This window comes from Salvia miltiorrhiza, chromosome 5, assembly GCF_028751815.1.
Source record: "Salvia miltiorrhiza cultivar Shanhuang (shh) chromosome 5, IMPLAD_Smil_shh, whole genome shotgun sequence".
Lineage (NCBI taxonomy): Eukaryota > Viridiplantae > Streptophyta > Magnoliopsida > Lamiales > Lamiaceae > Salvia > Salvia miltiorrhiza.
The window spans coordinates 44,684,758-44,701,333 of NC_080391.1; positions in this window are offsets into that span (position 1 = coordinate 44,684,758).

Here is a 16,576-nt window from a genome sequence, read left to right on the forward strand (position 1 = left end):
TCAATACTGATAATGACGAGTGTAAACTGAAGAGTGTAAACTGAAGTGATGTGATCAATGTAAAAGAAAGACTAGTTTAATAAAGGGGTTAAGACTGTTACTGATGATGAATCATCAGTTGAGTAACTTCAGTTTGTGAAACTGGTCAACAAACCGATGTTCAAATAAATGATCAGTCTTATCAGTTTTCGAGATCAGAGAAGTGTTAGAAATCTTACTAACTATCCTAAGACTTGTCAGTTAGACTGATAACACTTGAGCGGAAACGATTTATCTAAATAGCCTTTAGTGAATCAACTTGTCAGTTTTAGGGTTTCTCCTTTAAGTTATCAGTTTCAGTATACGCAAAAAATGTGCAGAGATAATGAAAAGAAATATTGAAAGCAATAAATAACACAGAGAATTTTTATGTGGTTCGAAAAATACTTTCCTACGTCGGCGGTCAATAGATCACACTGACAATCGATTCGGCTCGTGCTTACGGGTGCACAACAAACCTAGCTTGTGCTTACGGGTGCACAACAAACCTTGCGACTGAAACACTCGTTTCAGTGTCAACACACAGGGTTGGACTTCACCTTCTTAGCTTTCAAATGCTAAGAAAACAACAGTTTAGCTTGCGGGTACTAAACAACCTAAAGTCAAGACACTTGTCTCGAACTCTCTCTCAAACTCTCTTTTCTATCTTTAGAAAAGGGTTCGAATCTCCAACAAAGATTACTAAGAACAGACTCTCAAGTAATCGAAATTCTAGGCTAAGGATGTAAGAAATATTTGCCTAGACACACTAAGAGAATGTATGTATATCAGGTATACTGATGTTTACAACATGGGTTATTCTCTTCTTTGATTCAAACTTTTTGCAAAGAATGAGGTTGAACTTTGAGCTCTATTTATAGGCAGCGTCTGGAGAATAGATCTGTTGGAGGAGGTCCTTCTACATTTTCTGTCGTTTGACTCATATTTGAAATCTTGCTCAGGTGCTCAGTCTTCATTATCCTAAAGTTGAAAGTAGGTAATCTTCGCATTAAATGCATCATCTTTTGCATTAATTGCATCTTCTACTGGGTGTTTGCAGCTTACTTTCCACGTGACTATGATTAAATTGGGTGAAACATACTTAAATTCAAGTATCAGTCCGTATCGAGTATATCAGTCCGAGGTTTCCTTCTGATACTTAATTTTAGTATTAGTAAATGCTTGATTCACGTGGCGTACACTAGTGTTTCCCTAACACTGGTACTTCAGTAAGAATCCTTCAGTTGCTTCAGCCATTATGATTCAATTGAACTCAGGACTTCAGTCTTCAGTCTTCAGCTCTTCAGATCTTCAGTCTAACTACAAAAAGAACTCTAACACTTGAGTTCAAAAGAGTTATAGTCTAGAAAAGAAAATCTAGGTGTTTTGGGATCATCAAAACCAGGGATAGAATATTTCCATTAATTTTCCAACAATTAATATGAAGGAAAGTAATGTTTCAAAATTATTACAATTATTTATGCATGAGAATTTGTAAGTTATTTGGTCAAGTAATTATTATCGTAATAAAAAGAATTATTGATATGAAGAAAAATAATGTTTCATAATTATTACATTTGTTCACAATAATTATCACTTTTATTCATGATAATTTGTACTTTTAGCTATTTGGTCAAATAATTATTTTTGTAAGAAAAAGTAATTATTGATGTGAAGAAAAGTAATGTTATTTTTACTTGCTAGAATTGTATTTTTAGCTATTTGATCAAGTAATTATTTCCTTAAGAAAAAGTAATTATTGATGTGAACAAATGTAATATTTCAATTTTTTTCACGACATTTGTTATTTTTACTCACGACAACTTGTACTTTTAGTTATTTGGTTAAGTAATAATTGTCGTAAGAAAAAATAACCATTTATATGAAGAAATGTAATTTTCTTAAAAAACAAAAATAAATGGAAAAAATAATAAAAAAATGCATAAAAGAAAAAAGATGGAAAAATAGAAAAAAAATAAAGAAATTCTTTGGTAAAGTAATTATTATCGTAAAAAAAAAATAATCATTGATATGAATAAATGTAATGTTTCAAAAATATTACCAAATAAATAAATCAAATGCAAAAAAAAAAAGGAAAAACACTGTCAATGAGTTACAAAAAAAAAAATTAGAAAAAAACACTACCAATAGGTTTTGAACCCTAGTGGAAGGCATAGTGCAAATGATGCCTCAACCATTACACCACATTTCATTTTATATTTAATTATGAAAACACTTATTATATCACCATTCGCGCCCAGACCCGCTCGACCCGACTGATGCATACAACTGGTCTGACACAAGACCAACTTTAAGAAAAATTATGTTTACGAATAACAGAAGTTACTAATATTAATAAGACACGTGAAAATGTTCAAATAGCGTATGTGTGTGGTTGTCATACATACCAAGTTTTTGAGATGACAAATACTATGAAATATTTATTTAATAAATACTGCATCTGTCTTGTAAAAATAGTCTTATAAAGGATTTACACATATTTTAATAAAAGTGAAATGATTGTGCATCAGGTCCAACCCGGACCGATCCGGTAGGACTGAAGACTTGAAATTTTATAAAAAATGGACCGACTCAAACAGTAGAAAACCTTAGGCCGATCAGACTGAAACTGAACATCGGGTCTGATTTTGATCGAGTCCGACCTGTCAGTAATTTTCAGATGATATATTTCCTTGTTTTACACCTAATTTATAGAATTAACTCATGAAAAATAAACTTAAACACGTATTAATCTAGGATCTTACCTCGTCAGTCCAACGACTGATTGGAGGCCAGAGTTGTGGAGGCGGGAGGTTGCTGCCTACGTGACGGGAGACGGGAGGCTGCTACGACGTGAGGACAGGCTGCTGGTGGCGGCGAGTGGCGACGGTCTGCTCACGTCGTGTGCGGACCATGCAGCTGCGACTATAGGATGGTTTTAGAAATGAGGAAGTCGAATGAAGGGTCCGACTCCGATCGAGATTGACTGAGAGGCGATGGGTTCGAGAATGAAAGATCTAGGGTTTTTGTTTGGGTTGGGTGAGGCGGCGGCTTCAAAGACAAGGGAAAATGAGGAAATCTGACAATTGAAATGAATTGAGAATAACTATTCTTTTAATTAATTATATATATATATATATATATATATATATATATAATACATGTGCGGGTCGGTCCGGGGTTCGAGCGGGTTTAGATTCGGACCGACACGTAAATAATTTGGTCCTTAAAAAACTGCCCGAGACGGACCGTGTGGGTTTCATGGACCGGATCGACCCGTCCCAAACCCGTCCGTCCAGGTCAGTTCAGCGAGTCTGGTCCGATTTTACTCACCCCTAGTTAAGTATATTATGAGTGAAGAAATGACCACATCGTAAATTTAGTGCTAATAATGATAATTAATTATATTGTAAATGGAAAATGAGGTCCACCATATAATAGAAATATAAATGATATATTGTGGGGTAGTATCCATAAATAAAATATGACTACTTTTGTGGACTAAAAAGAAAATTAGAAGAAAAAAAATTCCAGAACGCAGGGAATATATACAATATACAATTACGAAATTTACTGATATATTTATTTCATGTAAGGAAAATTTTCCAATAATCCTAAGATTTGGGGTCAAGTGCATTACAATCATATCAATTACTATATTTTATACTCTCCCTTCGTTCATAAGAAAGTATCACAATTTTCATTTTGGTTCGTGTCATAAGAAAATGTCACTTCTATTTTGGAACATATGACTCCACTTTATGTTTTTAATCACAACCACTTATTTCTACATAATCCCACAATCACTCATTTCCACTTAACACGTTATTTATCAATTTTTTCTTAAAAATTTGTGTCATTTCGTATGTGATACTTTCTTGTGGGATGGAAGGAGTATCTCTTTTTGAAATTGATCCAAAGTGTAATTAAACCGACATTAATTGAACCAATTTACAGTTAAGTAATTCATCAATCCCATCATCATTTTCAGAGATTACTCTACTTTTCACCTATACTAAAATATATTTAATGTTCTTTAAAAAATATTCGAGGAAGAAGCCCCGGCTAAGTCCATGTCAGCAGCCGCGGTAAGACGGGGGCATATTATTCTTATTTATTATTTCATATTTTATATTATTTTTATAACTATTATTTAAAGTTGTTTTAGTAAAATAAAATTTAAAAATAATCTAAATTAAAAAATAAACCACTCCAAAAAATTAGAAGAATAATTTGGTGGGATTGAGGGAGTAATTCTGTTTGTGTTTCTGTGTATTAATGAGCATCGCAACATCAATTTAATGGTTAGTAAAAGTAGGTAGAAGCAGACCCGAATCGGTCTCTGAATTTGGGGTTCATTGATTCAAAATAAATAATGTTCCAACTAACCACCCTTACCGGTAAACAATATCTCACAGCCAATCATCGCATTCCATGTCCATTCACAAACTTTAAAATTTAAATTAAAGCCACTAACATGCAACCAAGTACAATACTAAATTTCAATAAATATATATGGTATGGTTCGGAAAAAACCCATAAATAAGGAAGAAATTAATCATGAGTTTTGGCAATGGAGCAGAAAGATGAACAAGTGTGGGATTGCGGTAGCCCTTTGTACGATGCTTATGAGTTGGTTTCACTAACAAATATCATCGAGAGGCACATGATGATGATGCCCTCTACATCTCAAATTTCCTTCATTTCCCAAGAGGAACTCGTTGAGCAGGAGGCGGAGGCGAAGGCGAAGGCGAAGGCGAAGGCGAAGGCGAAGGCGAAGGCGAAGGCGAAGAAGAGATTCGTTGCTTTTCAGAAGAAGGAATCAAATTGGTTCATGACCAAATTTTCTGGTATTTTTAGTCGAATTAGTTTGATGAAGCGATTATGTATCACGTATGTATGATCGATATTCAGCGTTTTTCTTTTTATTTTTGCACTTATACTTCATAAATTGCGATCGTACGTGATATTATCAAAAGGAAATAATTGATTTATTTTGATGGCATAATCTCTATAATTTCTTTGCTAGGTCTAGGTGATCTTTCATTTCATGTATAGCCTTTTTTTTCAAGTTTATATTGATATTGAATTTGTTATAAGTAGAAAAGAGGCTAAGATTTGACTCGGGAATCCTAGAATTAATTGTTTCATTCATTCACTATCTTTAATTATGTTTCTATCTGTCCGGCTGTCCCTATATATATGTATATAGGAGTGTTTACTATTTTAGCTATATATCTTGGTTTCTGATTTTGCGTATTGGAACTTGTATAGTATATAGTATTAAAGGACTCTTATTTGTATGCTGGTATTATCACATGTTTACCCTGATGAGAAGTGCAATTTGATTAGCTCTAGAGTAAGAAAATATATAATGATATAGATAGTCAAATTCAGTTATATATCCAGTTTGAATTAATTATAAGAATAATTGTAGAGCTAAATAGTAATAAAATAAGAACATTTACCATCTACTCGATGGAAAGTTGTAACTAAAACTTGAAAAGGTGCGACTACTAGATTGTGTTGTATAGCCCACAAAGTTAAAATTGAACAACTTATAAAATTGGGTATTTAATTGTTAAATCCTAATTTCGCATGCATCAAATATGATTTTTTAGCAAAGTTTGTGTATTTTAACATGCAATTTTCCCTAATAAAATACGCAGCTAACACGATGCAATTGGTAGCAAATAATAAGTCGAGTATCGTATCCACAGGGACAAAAAAATCGAAAACACAATGAATAGTCCACATAAGTACTAAACCAATATCGAGGCAAACAACTAACGGATGATGATGAGCTATAGCTAGACTAAAGTAATGAAAATAAATGAAGTCAGTCGATAAGAATAAAAATATTGATGTTAGGTTATGCAATTACATTAAATAAATTTACATAATTAATCTTTTTTTAGAGAAGTTACATAATTTACATAATTAATCTATTAATCAAAATTGTCAGTTTAATCCAGTTCTGATGAATGTTCACAAAACTCACTATATACTCTCGCTAGATTAGTCTATGATAGTAGAATAATATAGTCTTTATTATCACTCGTAAGTATCAAGAAGAAATATACTAATTCCCAAAAACTAACTTCCAAAAGCACACTAAACATAGCTTCATATGATCCACCTATCTTCGTTAGGTCTCAAGGTTAAAATCATATCACACATTCTTGAATCGGCTAAACAGTTATCTCTGCTAGATCTCAAACAGAATAACTAAACATGCAAATTATTGGTCAGATAATCCACTTTTTTTTTATCAGCAAAGAAGGAAACTTAAATAAACCAAAGAAAAAGCGTACGGTACCAGCAGTACCAGAGAGAACAAAAGCATCAAAGGACCTCAAAAGAGAGGGAAAAAGAAGGAAACAGGGGAAAGGAACGAAAACGACTTCACCCCGAGCAAATTGCTTGCTCAAGCCATGATCGGAAGTCCGAAGAGAAGATTTTCAGTTTAAAGACATTCTTCCAGCTCCACAACATTGTCTTAATATCGACAATCAACTTTTCTTTACTCCAAGAGCCTTTGTTGAAGATACACTCGTTCCTCGTTTTTCAAATACACCACACTGTACAAATCCAAACACTTGAGAGCGGCTGTGACATTCCTTTAGTCCCAAGGCTCGAGAAGGCAAGGAGGTGATCATTTGCGCAACGGTGCAAGACCGACTGAAACCCAAGCCATTTGAGAAAATCAAACCAAATATCCATAACCTTGTGGCAAGTGAAAAAAAGATGATCCATTTCTTCAAGCTGTTCCCTACACCAAAAACAATCTGAGTCCGGTGAAGGAATCAGAACCTGTCTTTTCTGGAGATTATCGCATGTAGCCAGTCTCCCCTTGAGAATTCTCCATGCAACAGTCTTCATTTTGAAGGGAGCCGGCGCTTTCCAGATAGTTAAAAACTCTGATTTTTCCTTCGATTATCCCTTGGAACTTCAGCCACTCGAAAAAGTTGATACGCAGAGCTGACTGTAAAGATTCCACTATGGCCTGGCTTGCATCTCCACCCATCTGGCTTACCTGCACTCAAGGGAAATTTACTGATACAAGAAAGCAGATCATAGAGTTGAACCACCTCCCGATCCCGTAAATCGCGGATCCACTCCAATCTCCATTCCCAATCTCCCTCATTCCAAGCCCCCATCTTGTTAAGCATACCCCCCTTAATTATGTATCAGATAATCCACTAGAGATAAGCACCAAGAATCGTAAACTAAAAGACAATAAGGTATCAATAAATCAATCATATAAATTCTCTTAATTATGTAAACCCTTGAATCAGAAAAAGAATTAGCCAAACATAATTAAATAAATCAAAGACGTAAATTAAAGAAAACCAATGGATTAATAGTCGGTAAATCAATGAGAAATTTTCATTTTCTGGTTTATATCATGACCCTAAAATTTGACGTCCAAATATAACAATTTTTAATTAATCGTTTTTTTTTTCACGGCGAGAACCTCCGACCAAATTAAAACTAACGTGTCTCCTATATGGCAAAATCGAAACCGATGTGTCAATTTATTAGACAAAACAACATCATTTTGTTAATAGTTAAAAGAGATTATATTTAATTAGAATAATTAAGAATAATCCTAACACATCACCCTTCCCTCCCCCTCCCCACCCATTGCGCAGAGTCGCAGACCCTCCCCCTCCATAACCACCCCCTGCGCGCCCCTGCATCTTCTCCAGCCACCGACGGCGGCGACGGTGTCTTCTCCAACCTCTTGCACCGCTGCATCTTCTCCAACCCCGCTGCGACATCGACTGAGCTCACCTTCTTCCCACTCTGCTTCCTACACAAGACAAGCAGTAGCAACAACAAGAGAAGCAGCCCAACAATGGCGCCACCGGAGAGCTTTATCTTCTTCCCCCTACAGACGGTATCCAGAGCTTCTTCTTCTTCGATTTGCACACAAGTCCTTTTTGAACAGAGCCCTAGAAATGATTCCTGCGATATTCGATTTGCAATTTCGTTTGAAATTTCAGAACAAAGCCCTAGAAGGTGGCTGGACTCCAGAATTTCGGATTTGCAATTTTTGATTTTCTGATTTCCTTCATCAACAATTTCCTTCATTTGCAATTTCAATTACGAATCCACATTCGAATTCTTGACTCTATTTTCTGCTGCTTCACCAAAAACCTCTACCCCTAGGAAGCCGACGTGGGAGCAGGGCCTTCAGCGAGGGTAGGGGGAGATCAGTGAAGGGTTTGAGAGAGAGAGAGAGAGAGGAGTGTATGTGAGAGAGAGGAGTGTGAGAGAGAAAGATAGTGGAGAGTACGTGGGTGGGTGGGTGGGATTTGGCATTTTTGATGCCACATTGACATTTCGACTTCCACGTTGATGGTCCGGCTGTCAAATCATATTTGATTTGGGCGAATTTATAATTCATGGGACAATTGCGAATAAATTATAAATGGAAAAAGGGGCAGATTGGCCCCCGAAGTAGTAGCCCCTATAGCGTATAACTCCTCTTATTTACTGTGTGTGCAACTAAACCTTGAACTCCGAGAAAAATGTGCAAATTCCCCCTCTGACCTAACACCGTTAAGTGTCCGTTAACGTTTGGGTTTAATTGCACCCTGTACTTCAGGGGTGGATCTGCATCTTAATTTTTTATTTATTTTTTTAATTTCAGCAACTCACCTTCGACATCAACTTAACCGTCCCCCGTACTCATCGGCTCCAACTTACACTTTGTCAGCTCGCACGCACTCAATCTCTTGATCGTCGACTACTTACCGCCGACATGCACTAGCATCACCAACTCCAGATGTGGACCTGGATAGAATCCTGCTTGGTCCAAATCCATATCCGTATTTTTTTTACTTAGGTCAGGATCCGGTCCAAATTCATTAGATCCAAAAAAACGAGATTCATGTCCAGATCCATTAGATTCACAGGGTCTCGAGTCCTGACCCGGATCCATTCTTTTTTCTCTTTTAAAATAAATTTACAAATATTAAATTAACCAAAAATAAAATCATAATTATTATCTAGAGTTTTAATAATTATTCAAAAATAAATAAATAAAATTTAAATATATATTATATAGATAAATATATACACAATTAATATCATAAGATAAGCCTAAAAGGTTAAGGTGTTGGAGGAGATGCTGTTGTGCGGGGCGGTGAAGAAGCTGGTGGCGTTGCTGCATGTAAGCGGTGGGCAGTCGACAACCAAGAGATTGGGCGCGTGCGAGCTGACAAGGTGCAAGTCAGAATCAATTAGTACGGGGGCAGTTAAGTTGATGCCGGAGGTGGGTTGCTGAAATTATATAAAAAAAAAAAATTAAGGTGCAGATCCACCCCTGAAGTAGAGGGTGCAATTAAACCCAAACGTTAACGGACACTTAACGGCGTTAGGTCAGAGGGGGGAATTTGCACAATTTTCTCGGAGTTTAGGGGTTTAGTTGCACACACAGTGAGTAAGAGGGGTTATACGCTATAGGGGCTGCTACTTCGGGGGTCAATCTGCACCTTTTCCCATTGTAAATTGATGTATTTGGACGTCAAATTTTAGGGTCATGGTATAAACCAGAAAATGGAAATTTCTCATGTATTTACCGCGCTATTAACCCAAAACCAATTGAATTAATTAAAGCTGATAAAACCCAGAAAGAATTCAGAATGAACAGGTTTTGAATCTTCAATCTAAGCAGAAAATAAATCTAAGTTATAAAAAAATGTGAAAACAATAAATTCTAAAGTTAGAGTGTGAAAAAGGTTGTAAAAGGGTGTCCCATAGACTAACAAATGGACCTTTATATAGGCACATGAGAAAAATAAAGTACATAATTCGAAAATACAGAGAAAAACTCAAATCTGAGCCAAATATGGCTAATATCAACGACCGGGCGCGTAAATCGCGGAGTTATAATAGCTCTGCTTCACAAACTCAGTGCTCGTCAAAAAACAGAGACTTTGGTGATCAACTCGGTGATAAACGAGATGGTCGCCGCGTTTCCACTACTGTGCGCGATGTTCTTATTTTAATCATATCTCTCTCGTTTGAACTCCGATTTGCAAGCCATTTGCGACCCACCCACGAACTTGTATCGAGATTATTAAAGTACGAGTCAAGTATGTCATTTCACAAGATAAAGTAATTAAAGCATTAAACAACTATCAAAAAACTCAATTCTTACAACATTGACATCTAAGAACATATAAAAAATAGAGTGTTATGAATTAATTACAACACGAGAGCGAGAGCGATTATGTCATGTCAATAATCCTGCTAGTCATATCAGTAATAAATCTCTCTCGTTTGAACTCCGATTTGCAAGCCATTTGCGACCCACGAACTTGTATCGAGATTATTAAAGTACGAGTCAAGTATGTCATTTCACAAGATAAAGTAATTAAAGCATTAAACAACTATCAAAAAACTCAATTCTTACAACATTGACATCATAAGAACATATAAAGAATAGAGTGTTATGAATTGATTACAACACGAGAGCGAGAGCGATTATGTCATGTCAATAATCCTGCTAGTCATATCAGTAATAAATCTGACAAAACATATGCTTGAATCAAATTTAACCAATAATTCAATAATTAGCGCTCAAAACATAAAAATTTACATGTAAAATTAAAATTTGATAAAAATAAATATTTTGGTTAATTAGGCAATTAATGTTGCCTGACCCTGTCTGGTTAAGAGAACTTAAAATAAGAATCAAACAAAGAGTTCAACAAAGGAGGTAAAACCTCAAAGTTGAAATTGAGTTAATTGCGATATTGATAATTTGATACGTTATTAATTTATTCCAATATATTCCTTTTCCATATTTCTTTATAGAATTTTTTAGACAATTGTGCTCTCAAATTTTCGCCCCCCATTAGGAATTACTTTTAAATTATGTAAAATTAAAATTTGATAAGAAATGTATTTTAGTTAATTAGTCAATTAATGTTGCCTGACCTGTCTGGTTTGGAATTACTTTTAAATTAACAATACCATATTTTATAATTAAAAAAAAAAACTATATTTTTTTCCTTTGACAATGACATTAGTTTCATTTATAAAAAGTAAAAGTAAATAACCCCCCAAGCCTATCAATCTATCACGGTATTAGCTATACCTTATTTTCATTAGATTTTTGAAAAATGAAGTTTATTTATGTACTGGTCTTGATTTTTCCAAGGTTGGACTTATTCTAGTTCAGGAGGGCCTATGAAAGATAAACGGAGACTTGGTTTCATATCGTAAAGATGCCGTCTGATGGGTCAAAACCTTAAATGATTACGACGCTCTTTTTAGTTTGAAAATCTCAAATGATTATGACACATACCATGGAAAAATAAATTATTTAACATCATTGAACTTTTAATACATTTGTTGTTATGCGACTTATTTTAAAGTCGGAATAAAATATTAATTTATATAAAAATGTGTTATAGAATTGATACACAACACAATTGTTAAAAGGTGTTATTGTTGAAAAATATTCTTAATTTGCCAATTTTCTAATTTATACTATCTTATAATTTGATAAGAAAATACACTAATTTTTAATATAATCGTAATTATAATATGACCTTATAACTTGACCAAAAAACACATCAGTTTTTAATTTAATCGCAATTATAACATGACCTTATAATTTATTATAATAAAATAAAACGAAAAGAAAAAACAAGGTCAGATTATAAGGTCATGTTATAATTGCGATTAAATTGAAATTTAATGTATTTTTTGGCCAAATTATAAGATCATATTATAAATCAAGAAATTGACAAATTATGAGTATTTTCCGACAATATCCCGTTGTCAAAATAAACTTAACATTTTGTTCAAATTGAGATATTTTTTTTTATTACAAACAAGCCAGAGAACTTAACATGTTTTACAGGTTGAGATATTTTTTAAGAGGCACACTTGCGTGAGCTCAACTCAAATCAAATCAAATCAAATCAATATATACAGTTATGAATGGAATTGAGCTGCTAGCTCATTTGGTTGGACATTCACTGCATTAGCATTAGCTAGAGGGTAAGGGTTCGAAATCGAAACTCCCTTAGAGCAGTTATGCATTAATTAATCTTTCTTTTTTAATTTATTTTTTAATATATTTTTAGTTATTTTATAAACTGAATTACAATGCCTACATTTATATTTATATTTTATTTTTTTAATTACCATTTTCTATAAATATTTTTTCTGAAATTTTATGAATTATTCATTTTTTTTAAGTTTGTTTTAGTTTATTTATTTTCTTAATTTAGTTTATCAACTGAATTACAACGCCTACATTTATAAATTTATTTTATTTTTTTATAAAAAAAAATTAAGCCATTTTCGGCCATATTCAAAAGTATCATTTGCATATACTCCCTATGTCCACGATATCGTTTCCACTTTTGCTATTTTGGTTTGTCCACAATATAATTTTCACTTTTATTTATTGCAAGGGTCCACAAACTCCACTCACAATAATAGTGGGACCCAAACTCCACTAACAAGAATACCCAGTACGATCAATTACTATCCATCATTTTCTTAAAACATGTGTCGTCCACAAAGTGAAAACGATATGGTGGATATAGAGAGTATTAAAAGTGTTATTTGCGTGCATTAAAACTGGCATTTACATTTATACAAAGTATCGTTTGATTTTATAATTAATTAAAATAGGATTATATTAAAAAGAGAAGTGAAAAAACCTAAACCCTTGAAAGCACAGAGAGCAGACTAAGGGCCGAGCCTCGTTAAAACCTCAGCAATAGGAAAAATAGTACTCGTCTAAAAAGAAAAAAGTGCTTAGAAGCTGAAATGGGAGAATCTCAGAAGCTCCGGCCGTACCATCGCCCCTAGAAAATCCCGGCTTCACAACACAAGAGAAAACAAAAAGAAACAAAGAAACCACAATGGAAGAAAGAACCGAACCAACATCACCGACGTCTGTCATAGAAGGATCCCCGACCGTTAAAACGCCGTCGCCGAGGCCCTCCTCCAGCCATCGATCAACCAAAGAAGAGGCACCAACCAAACGAAAAGTCTCAGAAGATTCAGTCGCCTCAAAACAACAACCACGTACTGTCATAGAAGGAGCCCTGGCCGGTGATACGCCGTCGCCGAGGCCCTCCTCCAGCCAACGATCAACACAAGAAAAGGCACCAACCGAATGAAAAATAGTCTCAGAAGACTCAGTCGCCTCTAAACAACATCCACAAACTGCCATATAATAAAAAACCACCTGAAATAAACCTTCATGAAGGCTCATTCTCTGCAGCAACCACAAAATCCAGGTGGTGCGAGTTATGAGAGACTCAGCCGGTAAGACGCCGTCGCCGAGCTCTCTCACCCCATCACACCAAGCATACCAGAGGTCGGGAAAGATAGTCAAAACGGCCGGTGAGATGCCGTCGCCGAAGACTCGTCCATCCCAACACAATCCAACAATCATACTCGAAATCCAGGAGCCTAACTCCATCCAAAAGTCCACGAAACTCAGCCCCAAAAGTGCCCCCCAACTGTTTGAAAAAATGCCGCTGTAAGAATCAATCATGCACATCAGCCCACGACCATCCTTACCCACATTTCTTGTTATCTCTCTGAATCTTTTAGAATCACGTCCTTCCAACCCATCAGAAATCGAAATCCCGTTGCTCAGCTTCATCCAATAGTCCACGAACTGCAGCCCCATAATCGTCCCCCAACTATTTGAATAAATGCCGCAGTAAGAACCAAATCTCTCAACAAGCTTCCGACAGCACAACCATCCTCGCCCATCACTTTCCACATTCCTAGTCATCTCTCTGATGATCAAACTTCTTGTAGAAGCCCGCTCACCAACCGTTCGAAAAAACTCCCCAGCAAAATAATAAAAGCCAATGCGAAGCCTTTCTTGACACCAGCGAACGCTAACCATAAAAACATATAGAGCAATAACATCAAGGCCATTCCAGATCATTCTTGAGAGCCGCATCTGGAGCCAAATAATCCTCCCGTAGAGTAAGAAAAATAACTCTCGGGGCAACCACCGGAGAGATCCGTGAGTTCCAATTTCCAGCACACCAGAAAATTGTAAAAAAACCCAAACATCCTCCAAAAGCCACCCAAAAATAATCCAAACTCGCATTAATTCTTAATATGCAGGTGACTATGCGTGTGCATGTCGAGACGAACAGCTTTTTGAATTTCAGTAATTTCATGTGGCCACCATCCCTCCTCTCGTTGATGGTTTGCCATAATATTCGCTGCCGCGTTACCTTCCCGATAAATGTGAGAGATTTGTAAACTGAAGGTATTGAGGATGTTAAGGATAGAATGCCAAGAAGCAGCAAATCTCCAAGGAACATCTTTGGAGCGCGTGTTAAGAAGATGGACAACATAGGTCGAGTCCGACTCAATCCACAGGTGGTGCCATCCACGCAAATTAGCAATATGAATGGCGGTAATGACAACCATGAGTTCCGCCTCATAAGCGAAGCCAACGCCTCATTTTACATGGAAACAACCTCTAACCCAACTCCAATTATCTCTGAAAACTCCGCCTGCAGCAATGCGACCCGAAGTTCCCATTGCCGAACCGTCGGTATTAACTTTCATCCAAGGGGCCGCCGGCGGCCACCAATGCACGGCAATAAATTCCGGGAGAGGAGCGGCCCTAGGAGAAACGCCAATTTTCCTTAGCATAGTGTAATCCGACCACGAGTTGTACATATGGCCAATATTCTGGCAGTTCATGTCCATCTCCTTGAAACAAACTTTAACCATCTGAAGAACCTGCCTATAATCAAAAGTTTTGTCATAAAAAACACAATTGTTACGTTGTCCCCAAATAGCCCAAAGAGCCGTGATGACCCCAGCTTTCCAGAGACAATTAAGTTGTGAGCTAAGTTTGAGATTCCAAGCTGCCACTAAAAAGTTATGAATATCAATCTCATGTAAAGCTTGCTCAAAGTTGAACCAACTAAGCAACTCTTGCCAGAAAGGGTTAACTGCCGAACAAGACCAAAAAACATGAGAAATACTTTCAGCCGCTTTAAAGCAAAACGGACAATGATTCGGCATTTGAATACCTTGTCGAATCAAACGATCGTGAGTAGGCAGTCTATTATGAATGATTCTCCATGAAATAAGCGACCTCCGAACAGGAATAAACGATTCCCACAGCCATTTTCCCCAGACAACACGCGGGAATTTATGACATTCATTAGCAAACGCAATTGCCGAGGAAACATTACCAGTCATAGAATGTTTCTAGTATCTCATATCCGTTTCCTCCCCAATAGGAATAAGAAGAATGTCACAAACGACGTGAGGATACAAATTTATGAAGTCTTGAGTGAAATGCCAAACTCCATCGTAAAAGTAGTCGGAAACCGGATAATGCAGATAGTTCCACATGAAATGAGGGACTTGACATTTATCAATTAAACGATATCCAAGCCAGTCGTCAGTCCAAAAATTCGTGGAGCTGCCATCCCCAATGAAAGAATAAGAGTTTTCAACCAGATCTCCGACTTCCCCTCTAATACCCATCCATAACGTGGACGGAGTCGTAATATTTTTCGTCCTGCAGAAACGATTAAGATAGCGTTCCTTGATCAAGTCAAAACTAAAATCTTTCCCGCGAATAATTTTCCAAGCAATTTTCATGAGGAAACATTTATTCATGATTGAGAAGGAGCGAACCCCCAGCCCACTTTCTTCTTTAATCGAGCAGACTCGAGACCAAGCGACCGGGCAGGAGGGTTTTTTGCAAGTGTCACCAGTCCAGATGAAGTTACGACATTTCGAATCCAACTCATGGAGAAGTTGTCGCGGCCAACGGTAAACCATCATAGAATGCATTAAAGAGCTTTGAATAACTGATTTAACCAAACACAGACGTCCAGCCATAGAAAGTTGAAGTCCCTTCCATCTAGAAAACTTATTCAAAATCTTATCATGAATAGAACGAAGATGAGCAGCACAGACTTTCCCTTTAAAAATCGGCACCCCAAGATAAATGAAATGAAGATTTCCAACAGAGAACGGAAGAATTCTATTGATCGAGCGACGCAAGAAGGTCGGAACTTTGTTGGAAAAGAAAATCTGAGACTTATCAGGATTGAAGCTTTGACCCGAAATCTTCCCATAATAATCCAAGATATTAAGAATGGTCTGAGCATTTCTGTCATTAGCCGGGCAGAAGACCAAGATGTCATCGGCGTACAAAAGATGCGTGGGGAAGGAGGAACCCCTGCTCAACTTCATCGTAGAAAGATGACCCGAGCTGACAAAATTAATAAAAAGAGTGCTCAGAACGTCTTCTGCAATCCCGAATAAAATCGGGGAAAGTGGATCTCCTTGTCGAACACCACGAGAACAGCTAAAATAACCACACAGCTTACCATTATAAAGGATGGAAACTTTTGCAGACTTAAGGATGACTTCAATCCATTTAATGAACTTGTGATCGTAGCCTGCCACTCTAAGAACATTTAGAAGAAAGCTCCAGTTGATAGTATCAAAGGCTTTTCTAATGTCGATTTTACAAGCCATATTAATGCCACTACCAGTTCTGTGCATGCAGTTC